The following is an 11,992-nucleotide window of genomic DNA, read 5'->3' as shown; positions in this document are numbered from 1 at the left end:
GGTGTTTCACATGGATGTGGTGGGAGACATGGGCAAAGGTGAGCTTGGGTCAATGGGATTCCCAGCCCCAAAGAGGCTTTTGTTGGGTCCAGGATGAGGGTCAGTTGGGGTCAGGCTGTTTGGTTTGTTGCCAGCTGTGGTCGCCATCGGTCAAGATCACTTTGAAGGACCACGTGCTGGGAGTGGATGGGGCCAGAGCTTGGAAAAGATACTTTTTGGATGACAGCTCCCAGAACTCACCAACCAGCTGCTCCAATGGCTGGGCACAACCCAAGTCCAAAGTGGGCAGAGCCTAAGTCAAAAGTGGGCACAGTCCAAGCCTAAAGTAAACAGAACTCAAGTGAGTGGAATCCAAGCCAAGTGGATGGTGTCCAAGTATAAAGTGGGCAGAGCCTAATACAAGTGGGTGGGGCCAAAGACAAGTGGGAGGAGACTAAGCCCAAAGTGGGCAGAGCCCAATACAAGTGGGTGGAGACAAAGGCAGGTGGGAGGAGACTATGCCCAAAGTGGGTGGGGCCAAAGACAGGTGGGTGGAGCCCAAGCCCAAAGTGGGCAGAGCTTAATACAAGTGGGTGGAGACAAAGACAGATGGGAGGAGGCTAAGCCCAAAGTGGGCAGAGCCCAATACAAGTGGGTGGAGACAAAGGCATGTGGGAGGAGACTATGCCCAAAGTGGGTGGGGCCAAAGACAGGTGGGTGGAGCCCATGCCCAAAGTGGGCAGAGCCTAATACAAGTGGGTGGAGACAAAGACAGATGGGAGGAGACTAAGCCCAAAGTGGGCAGAGCCCAATACAAGTGAGTGGAGACAATGGAGACTATGCCCAAATTGGGTGGGGCCAAAGACAGGTGGGTGGAGCCCAAGCCCAAAGTGGGCAGAGCCTAATACAAGTGGGTGGGGACAAAGACAAGTGGGAGGAGACAGCCCAAAGTGGGCAGGGCCCAATACAAATGGGTGGAAGCAAAGACAGGTGGGAGGAGACTAAGCTCAATGTGGGCAGAGCCCAATACTAGTGGGTGGAGCCAGGCCTGAAGCAGATCAAGTGGTTGGAATGCAATACAAGTGGGTGGAGCTAAAGCCCAAAGTGTGCAAACTGTGCCCAAAGTGGGTGGAGCCCAATCCCAAAGTGGGTGGAGTCAAAGTCCCCAAAAAGAGTGCTCTCAGTAGAGTGGCAAAATCCACCTTCAAAAATCAAAGTATAGATTTTAAAAGCAAGTGTCTGAGCACTTAAAAGAAAAATACCCTGAAGAGCCCAAAAGACCAGTCATCCCAAAAATGCACAACACCTGTTTCTTACCCTTTGCAATAGTGAACCAATGGGATCCTTTATTTGTCATCAGGATTTCTACATTTTGTTTGCGCAAATCCCATCTTTTACATGAAACAAAGTGAACACAGGCGGCCTGGGCAAAAAGACCAGCTGATGGATTGAAAAGGTAAAAAGCATCCATCTAATCCGCCCTTTCAAGCCATCGATTTTACATTCCATGCAATGAGGCAGCAACAGCAATCCTAATTTGTGGGGAAAGAGTTTGCGCCATTCGCAGCGAAAAAGGTTCTTACAAGTGTGAACACACAAAGAACCCCCAGAACGGATGCTGTCTTTTCACCATTTCACAGGACAGGTCAAAATTGGCAAGACTTTCCGTTAGAAAGAATGAGGAAAACGTGGATCTGAATCCCTATTATAATAAATGCAATCACATTCTTTCTGTTAGTGACACATGCGTGTGCAACAGACACATTCTGCGGAAAGTAGACGAAGCCGACTTAGTCGCACAGCAATGGTGCGCATTCTACGGATGAAATAAAGGCACGTATTTATCTGCTATTTAAAATTGTCTGTATGTGAACCATTTGTGACAGACATAATGCAATTGCAGAATTTTAGAGCTGGAAGGGACCCCAAGGGCCATCCAATCCAACCCCTGCCAGACAGGAATACACAACAAAAGCTTTTTTTGTACTTATGTTACTTGTAAATCATAATCCCCATATACCACTGAATGTGATGCTAATACATCTGACATAAACAACTAGCAAAATCAAAACTACAGTTGGCCCATGGAACAATTGGGGGATCCGTTATGGACCCCCTCGCAGGTCCCAAAACCCGTGCATATTCAAGACCTATAGGCTTGACTGGGGCACATGGGGCACACACCATGAGTGCCTCCCCATTGCTGTTAATGGTTGTCCCCCTCCTCTGTGGATTTTCAAGTCCTCAAATCTCAAGTCCGCAGACTTAAAGGGGCGACTGTATACCTTCAAATTACAATATCATATGCACAACCTAAATGCATGTACATATACACAGTGAAGATGTGGTTAAAATGTGATGTTGTGGGCTAAAATGATGGATTTTGCCATGACCCATGGATAAGTTGAGGGCAAAACTTAGGGGCACATAGCAAAGGATCTAAAGGATGAAGCAAAGTAAAACAATGTCAATGAACTTACAAAATTCCAGCAGACATAACTCTATGTGCTGAGCCTTAAGGCTGGATGGATGAGAGAATACAGAGGGAAAATGCTTCCAGGACAGATTATACTCCTGCTTTTCACCAGAGGATGGTTCCTTCTTTAAAATAAGAGTTAAGATTAAGATGCTTACATTGACCCATGGATAAGTCAATTCAGGTTTTTGGGGTCAATTTTTTTGACCTAAATTTCTAGACTTATACATGAGTCTATACAGTAAGTGTGCTGGGTTGAGTCCCTTCCAACTGTAAAAGTCTATGAGTCTAAGGAGTTCATCAGACAAGGGAAATTGGAAGTATAATCCAATGGCAATCTGAACGCAATCATGCGGTTTAACGTTATTGCGTGATAGACTACCACATGCAATTTCGGGCCATGAGAAGTCAGTCCGAACGCAATAATGGGGTTTCACATTATTGTGTGATAGACTGCCACACGCAATTTCGGGCAATGGGAAGTCAATCCGAATGCAATCATGGGGTTTCACATTATTGCGTGATAGACTACCACATGCAAATTCAGGCAATGGGAAGTCAGTCCGAACGCAATCATGGGGTTTCACATTATTGCGTGATAGACTACCACACGCAATTTCAGGCAATGGGAAGTCAGTCCGAACGCAATCATGGGGTTTCACATTATTGCGTGATAGACTACCACATGCAAATTCAGGCAATGGGAAGTCAGTCCGAACGCAATCATGGGGTTTCACATTATTGCGTGATAGACTACCACACGCAATTTCAGGCAATGGGAAGTCAGTCCGAACGCAATCATGGGGTTTCACATTACTGCGTGATAGACTACCACATGCAATTTCGGGCCATGAGAAGTCAGTCCGAACGCAATAATGGGGTTTCACATTATTGTGTGATAGACTGCCACACGCAATTTCGGGCAATGGGAAGTCAATCCGAATGCAATCATGGGGTTTCACATTATTGCGTGATAGACTACCACATGCAAATTCAGGCAATGGGAAGTCAGTCCGAACGCAATCATGGGGTTTCACATTATTGCGTGATAGACTACCACACGCAATTTCAGGCAATGGGAAGTCAGTCCGAACGCAATCATGGGGTTTCACATTATTGCGTGATAGACTACCACATGCAAATTCAGGCAATGGGAAGTCAGTCCGAACGCAATCATGGGGTTTCACATTATTGCGTGATAGACTACCACATGCAAATTCAGGCAATGGGAAGTCAGTCCGAATGCAATCATGGGGTTTCACATTATTGCGTGATAGACTACCACACGCAATTTCAGGCAATGGGAAGTCAGTCCGAACGCAATCATGGGGTTTCACATTATTGCGTGATAGACTACCACATGCAAATTCAGGCAATGGGAAGTCAGTCCGAACGCAATCATGGGGTTTCACATTATTGCGTGATAGACTACCACACGCAATTTCAGGCAATGGGAAGTCAGTCCGAACGCAATCATGGGGTTTCACATTACTGCGTGATAGACTACCACATGCAAATTCAGGCAATGGCAAGCTATTTTCAGGCAATGGGAAGCCAGTTTGAACACAATTCGAATTCACATAAATTCGCTAAACTAGCAAATTCAGGTGAATGCCTTCTGGCCCCACTTTCTTTTCATTCGAAATGAAGAGAAATTCCTCCAGTGTGATAAACTCCTAAGACTTTGCCGAAATTTGCAGATTTCTCTATGCATATTCAGAAAGAAAGGTCTGAAAAAATCGGAACCCAGGAGCTCACAAAACTGGCCTTTTTTTCTTCTCACATCTACATGATGCTGTTGCAAGAAGATGCAATCTCCTACATGTCTACTCAGATGTAAGTCTCATTGATTTCAACAGACCTGAATCCCAGGCAGCCTTAAGGATGTGATAAACCTGGCTATAAACCCCACTGAACCCAATGGCACGTTCCGACGAGTAGACGTGCGCAAGGTTTTTTCTTTGCAGTGTAAATGTAATGTAATGTAAATTACTCCAATTAACAGGCTTCGTATTCCAGCATTAATTTGCAAGAATGAGACCAAAGCAGGGGGGAATCAAAGCGTACTATTGTAGAGTTTTAAAAAACCTAAATTTGCACGCAGGTCTGCTCAGACAGATCTTTTTTTTTTAAAGTGTCTGGTTAAAAAAAAAATTAGAGAAAGAAACACCAATGTTTGATCTCACCACGTCCGCTCACCTTTATTAAGGTCATTAATTTAAGTTGTTCACAATAATTCCTTAACCTCTGTTTAATTACTCAGTAGAACAGCGATGTGTGTGTGTGTTTTTTAAAAAAAGGACTCGTTTCCTCTATGAAGTGAGTCCTTGTTTCTCAGGGCATGGAGACTGCTCCTCTCGCAGGCGAGCATGAGCCATTGCGCACTATGTTTAAATAAAACATACATGAGCTTTATCACAAATATCGGTGAGAGAAATGAGGTGGGAGGATCAAAGGAAGGAAAACTGGGAGCCTGATCAGCTTGCAGAGGGTTCAAAGCGCAGTGTCGGAGTTCAAACGGTAGCAAAATGTCCCCCGAAATACCATAAAACAGGAGGAACCGGACTTTTGGGGTAACTGCAAAGCAGGGGAGACTTCTGAGATTGCAAACAGAAGTTGCAAAATTGGGAAACAGTGAACCTTTGAAAGGCAGTGTGTTTGCTTTCCGTGCCCCCATTGCATATGGTTGCGCTGTGGTTTGTTTTTCAAATAGCATTTATGTGTTGCTTGCCAATCAAGTCCTTTTTGTGGGCAGTTTGGGGGCCTCAGTTTATATTGTGGTCTTAACCTAAAGGATGTACCGAATCATGAATTCCCAGTTTTCATTTAAAAATAGATATTCCGTTCAGCTATTCAGGTCACAGCGGTGATATGTCCCATCGTCCGTGGTGATGTTTATTTCTTTCTGCCTCTAGTTTTACGTTTGGTGACATCCAGTTGCCCATTTTGTTCCCAATTATTATTATAGACAATGTGCTAGACTTTTTTGTGTGCTTGTGGTTGTTCAGTTAATTCAGTTTTTAATTGTTGTACGCTGCCTTGTGTCCCCCCACCTGGGAAAAAGGCAGGATATAAATATAATGTAGTGCTGTGGTGTGTCTTTAGGTTTCCAACCTATAGTAACTTTAAGGTGACCCTATCACAAGGTTTTCTTGCCGGGGGGGAGGGTTGCCTTTGCCTTCCTCTAAGGCTGAGAGAGTGTGACTTGCCCAAGCAATGATGTTCCTAGTAACCATAAGGGTGGTATAAAACAACAGCCTAAATTATCTTTGAATCCAGTATGGAGTAGATCTACTGAATCCACTAGATTTATCTACATGTTGACTCAACATGGAACAGTTGATTGGGTGGCTTTCTACTCTGGTTGTAACCTCGAATATGAAGATCTAAATGTAGGAGCTAGATACAAACTGATGTCGGATTTGTTGTTCGTATTTGCAATCAAGTCATCTTTGACACATGGCAAACCTATGAATGAGAGACCTCCAAGAGACCTTGTTATCACAGACTTCTAGAGTTGGAAGAGACCCCAAGGGTCATCCAACCTCATTCTGCCATGCATCAAAGTACTGACAGGTGGCCATCCAGCCTCTGTTTGAAAACATTCAAAAATGGAGACTCCACCACCCTCCAAGGCAGGGTCTTCCATGTCCAAAAGCTCTTACTATCAATACGTTCTACCTAATGCGGAGGTGGAATCTCTTTTCCAGGACCTTAACTCAATTGCTCTGTGTCTTTGTCTCTGGAGCAGCAGAAAACAAGCTTGCTCCATCCTCAATATGACATCCCTTCAACATGAACAGCCCTGCTGAGGTCCTCCAAACTCAGGGCAACTAGGGCTTCCTTGGTTGAGTCAATACAGCTTTCATGTGTTCTCCCTCTTTTCACAGAGTTATCGAGTTGGAAGGGGTTCAAGTCCAAACCCGTGCCTTGTGGGAATACCCAACTATGGCATGGCCATAGAATCATAAAGGGGGAAGGGACTACAAAGTACATCAATCCAAGCCCTTGCCACATAGGAACACACAACTAAAGCACTCCTGAAAGATACCTATCCAACCTCTGCTTCAAGACCTCCAAAGAAGGAGAGTCCACCACTCTCCAAGGCCATCCGTTCCACGGTCAAACAGCTCTTAGAGTCAAGAACCTCTTCCTAATGTGAAGTCTAAGACTTTCATGTCTGGCATCCATAGTTTTTGTGGGTTTTTTGGGCTATGTGGCCATGTTCTAGAAGAGTTTATTCCTGACATTTCGCCAGCATTTGTGGCTGGCATCTTTAGAGATCGTCCGTGGCTGGCATCTTCCTAATGCCTAGGTGGAATCTCTGTTCAAATTCCAAGGAAAGAGAGTGGAACGGACTGCCTTGGATAGTGGTGGGTTTGTCCTTTGGAGGTCTTTAAACAGAGGTTGGATGAACATCCCATGCTTTAGTTGTGTGTTCCTTCATGGCAGGGGCTTGGATAGATGGACTTTGTGGTCCATCTATGAGTCTATGGCATTGTTTCCTTGACTGCGGAACAGTGGGGTTCATGATCCCCCTCCCCATTTCTCCAAGGTGCCTTCAACAAGTTGTCAAGCAAGGTGCTCCTTGACCTCTGTGTTGTAGACAAAGCCTCCGCCACTGTACCACTTACACGAGAGGTCCATGTCCTTCCGGCCCGACCCGCGCCTCCCTCGTTCACCATCGCCGTGAGATTGGCAGGGTACAAGGCTCTTTCCCACAAGGGGGCACCCGGAAATGCACTCTTCGCACCGCGTGGCAGGCATAACATGTCAGCTCTCATTTGCACCTGTCAAACAGCGGGCAAATCTCAGAAGGGGGGCAGAAGAGGCGAGATCAAGGGGGGGAGGTAGGATGGGGGAGACCACAAAGCGGCCCACTGTTTTTGAGCTTGGCTCGGACTTAGCTATACATGGCGACGGGTTCAAAACTCAACAAGAAAGTCATATTCTCCAAGCAATGCCATTGGGCAAATGGAGGAAAAGATGGAAACGTATAGCTGGATAGATGCAATTGGAACTACAAAAACTACAGATAAATACTTTTTTTAAAGAGAAGAGAAGTCTTCCTCTCTTTCGGCCTTGTCAGAGCAGTGTCCACTGTCACTCATGCACCCTTCCAAATTCTCCTTCAAGTTGTCATAGCGAGACGGGTGGGGATTATGCTAACTCGGTGTCCAGAATTGATTCAAGTGGAACGCATGTTTGACTAGCGGAACCGCGGGTGTGAGCGCAAAGCGTTGAGACCCACAATTTTCCCACCTTCCCGAAACAATTCCGTATTGTTTGGTTCCAGACTCGGTGAGCTCTGTCCCGGAGCTCTGAGTGACAGTGCTTTGAGGCCTGGGCAAAGCTACTTTGAATTTCTAAGCATCTCTCAGGAAGTCCCCATGGACTCTCCTCTCCCTTTTGACTCCCCCTCGCCCGCCCTCCTGCCCCGTTTATCCTAATTTCAAGGCTTTAGATCCCTAACATACTTTTCTCCCCCCCCCCCAACCCCCGGCCCGGCCTTCCTTTTCTCTACCCAGAATTTCAATCTCCTCTCTGAGGTCGATTGCAGAGATTCTTCTCAAAGAGAAAAAAAGAGAGAGAAAGTGAGAGGGGAAAGATGGAAGGCCAAAAATGTTCTCTTGGTTCTTTCCTGAAAACGGCAGATTCAATTTTGTGTCTTTCTGTTCATCTATGGCTATAACTATATTTCTCTTTGTGCATGTGTCATTCATATACATATACATATATGAACAACATACATACACAATACACACGGAGTAGGCCCTCCATATCCACGGATTCTTTATCCACAGATTCAAGAATCGATGGCCTGAAAAAATATTCTTAAAATACCGGTATACATTCTAGAAAACAAACCTTGATTTTGCCTTGTTATAAGGGACAACCATTTTACTGCGGTATTGTATTTAATGGGACTTGAACATCCATGGATTTTGGTATCCACCAAAGGATACTAAGGGCCCACTGTGTGTGTGTGTGAGTGTGTGTGTGTGTGTAGTAGCAGATCTTGAAAGAATAGATTAAAACTAACATATAGTATTTGAACCGGAGCTTAAAAAGTACAGTGGGCCCTGGGGACTGAGTCCAGGAGCCCACCATGGATAACAAAATAAATGGATGCTCAAGCCCTCATTATACACAATGGCATAGTAAAATGTAGTGTCCCTTGTATAAAATACCAAAATCAAGGTCTGCTTCTTGGATATACTTTTTAAAACTATTTTCAAGTTGTGGATGGTTGGATCCATGGATGCGGAATCTGTGGATATGGAGGGCTGATTGCACTATTATTGCTGCTATGACTATGATGATTATGGTGATGATTTTGGTCTCATACTGGGAGAATGGTGGGACAGAATTTAGATAAAGGGAAAAAATGTTGTTGTTGTTGTTGTTGTTGTTGTTGCTATTATTATTAATATAGCCCCGTACCGGGAGCAAGGTGGAATAGAATTCACATAAAGACAAAGTAAATACATTTTAATTATTATTTTTGAAAGGATTTAAATACAAAATTTTAAATACAAATTTAAATACAGATAATAATAATAACACTAATGGATGATGGGGATGGTCCTATGAGATCCCATTTGGCACAGTGGTTTGAGCACTGGACTAGGATTCTGGAGGTCAGGGATTCGATTCCCCTCCTGGTAATGGAAACCCACTGGGTGACCTTTGGCAAGTCACACTTTCTCAGCCTCAGTGGAAGGCAAGGACAAACCCCCTTGGAAGAAACTTCCCAAGAAAACCTCATGATAACAGCTGCCGTGAGTCAGAAACGACTTGAAGACACACAACAACAACAACCTTAAACTGGGAGAATTATGAGATAGAAATTAAATACAGGTGGGAAAACATAACTGGCATTGCTGAAAGGTAGGATAGGATTTAAATAAAGAACCCATAAACAAGAGCATTGGTACAGTGAGCCCTTGGTGTCCACTGGGATCTGGTTCCAGGACCCCCGTAGATACAAAAATCCGTGGATGCTCAAGTCTCATTATATACAAAGGCATAGCAAAATGGTGTCACTTATACAAAATGGCAAAATCAAGCTTTGCTTGTGGGAATGTATATATTTTAAAAAATATTTTCAAGCCATGGATGCTTGAATCCATGCCTAAAGAATCTGTGGATACAGAGAGCCAACTGTATGATTATTTAGTGGCATTGTTATTCCCTTGCCCCACTTTGAGAGGGCATTTTCCACAGAAGCCCAGGTGGCAGGTCTTGTGCCAGTCCCTGCCAGTTGTTTTATGTTTCCTGAGATGGATATTGCCTTGGTGTGCCACTGATGCCAGAGGAGCTGAGACATTTCAAGAGCCCTCTTCTTTTCCAAGCTGGAGTCCTCTGTCCCTGGGCAGGAGAGAACCCCACTAGTGCCACAGGGACCAACATCCCTCCTTTAATCTCGAAAGGGGCAAAGAAAAGAACGAAAGAGAGAAATATTGAAAATATCCTGTCTCCAGCTCTCCAGCAGGATCAGCCTTGCAGTCTCTATCTCGCCTTTCCTGCAAATATATATATACTGTAGCTTATAAATATATGAATTTATTGGTGGAGAAAAATCCCTTTTTTACCTGGAGCGAAATGCTAACAACACAAGAGCCCTTCTTGCACTGCGGCTGACAACAGATCCAAAGTGTTTTGAGTCACAGGCTGAGACAACTCACTTCGAGTCAGGAAGAGAGAGATATATAGAAAATCCAGCGGATGAAAACACGGCAAGAGAGATATGATGGCGGAAAATAATCTTGCCTAGTGGGCAAAGCCGCTGGTTCTTTGCTCCCTGGAGGATCACAAATCATTCTTTGAATACCTGGCCTACCTCCTAGGGCTGTTGTTAGGACCAAAACGTGGCAGACCCAACTTGATTGGATCAATCAATTGGGATATTTAAGATGTTTTTAAAGAGAAGAAAAGTGGGATAAAAATTGTAAGAGTTTTTTGGGTGGTTGGTTGGTTGTTGTTTTTTTTGCATTGCAGTGCCCAGAATCCCCAGCCAGTTTGGCTACTTCTGTCTGGGGGACTCTGGGAGCTGTAATCCAAATAATAACTTTCCCAAGCTCCAAGCAACTTAAATTATATTTCCTATTCTGCTGTAAGGGCTTTTCTTATTATTTCCAGCAAAATGACTAACCTAACTACTTTTCAAAGATGTCTTTAAAAGAGAAATTGACCACATCACCTAGAGACAAGCCTACCAAAGTCAAAATGGGTCTTCTATAGTCAGACACAGTCTACCTTGGACAGAGTGAGAGTAACATAGTCCCTTGATGCTACAGCTATTCGAGCGCAAATTGGAAAGTTACCGTAACTTTTTTTTAAAAGGAATAAGTTACATGCATAATCCAAGGTCCTCCAAAATAACTATACTCTGCTATAGTTACACATTTTTAAAAGTAACTTGAACTTTTATGCTCTCAAAAGTAACTATAATAATAACATCTTTAAAAGAGGAATGCTCCAAAATTCTGGTCTGTGGTGTAAAGCATGCTCTCCTGCTATTCACCACATTGACACCTCAACACAACACAAAGTAATAGTATGGGTCTGCATTCATGCATTGGGTGATATTTCTCCTCCACCAGTGAATGAAAGCTACACCACAAAAGGAGCGAAGCTCTCCATCATTAATTGACAATAGTAATGTGACTTAATATGTAACAAAAAGGAATTAATTACAAGTAAGTACTTGTTTGTAATGAAACCACAGCCCCCAAATCACGTTTAAAATTGATGTGATTATGTATTTGTTTTAAATTGATTTTATTGTAAGCCACCCTGAAGGCTTCAGATATAGGACAGGAAATAAATATTTTAAACAAACCGAATCTGGCAAGGCAGAGCCAAGATATCAATATCAAGGCCCTGCGTCTCCAGTTTATCTCTGGGCAGGAGATAAGAGTACAAGTTTTCCAATTTTGAGAGGGCTCAGTACTGGTCTGGGTGCAGATCTTCAGCTCTTGCTAAATTTGCAAGGCTTCACATACATCCCTGCAACTTGCAAAGGAGCCATTCTATTGCCATTCTATTCCCTTGTGCCAAGCAGAAAGAGTCCTGAGTGTTACACTCATCCCTCCATATTTGCAGCTTTGATATTTGCAGATTTAATTATTCATGGATTTGATTAATATGTTCTCTCGAGGAATATCTAGGTCCTCCAGCACAACTCTATTGTCAACTTGAACCAAAAATCACACTGAAAGACCTAGAGATTCCAAGAGAGAACACTCCACTAGGCATTTGTAGCTCCGCCAGCGCAATTCTATGGTCAGTGTCTGGCAGATGCTGACCACAGAGTTGCACTGGAGGACCTAGAGATTCCTAGAGAGGTGTTCTCTCATAGTGTTTTTGTTATTTGTGGTTTTTCCACATTCATGGGGGTCCTGTGTCCCTAACTCCAGTGAATGTGGAGGGACAAGTGAAATCCTCTTGTTTCCTCTTGATCTGGGAACAGCCCTTGAATTTAGATTTCTGTCTCAATTTCCAAACAGGGCATTATGTTCTCTCTGTGTATGT

Source organism: Sceloporus occidentalis, unplaced genomic scaffold, assembly GCF_023333645.1.
Source record: "Sceloporus occidentalis isolate IW3139 unplaced genomic scaffold, rSceOcc1.0.p SCAF_8, whole genome shotgun sequence".
NCBI classification, from domain to species: Eukaryota; Metazoa; Chordata; class Lepidosauria; order Squamata; family Phrynosomatidae; genus Sceloporus; species Sceloporus occidentalis.
The sequence above is the reverse complement of the archived record's forward strand: the minus strand, read 5'-3'. Positions refer to the sequence as shown.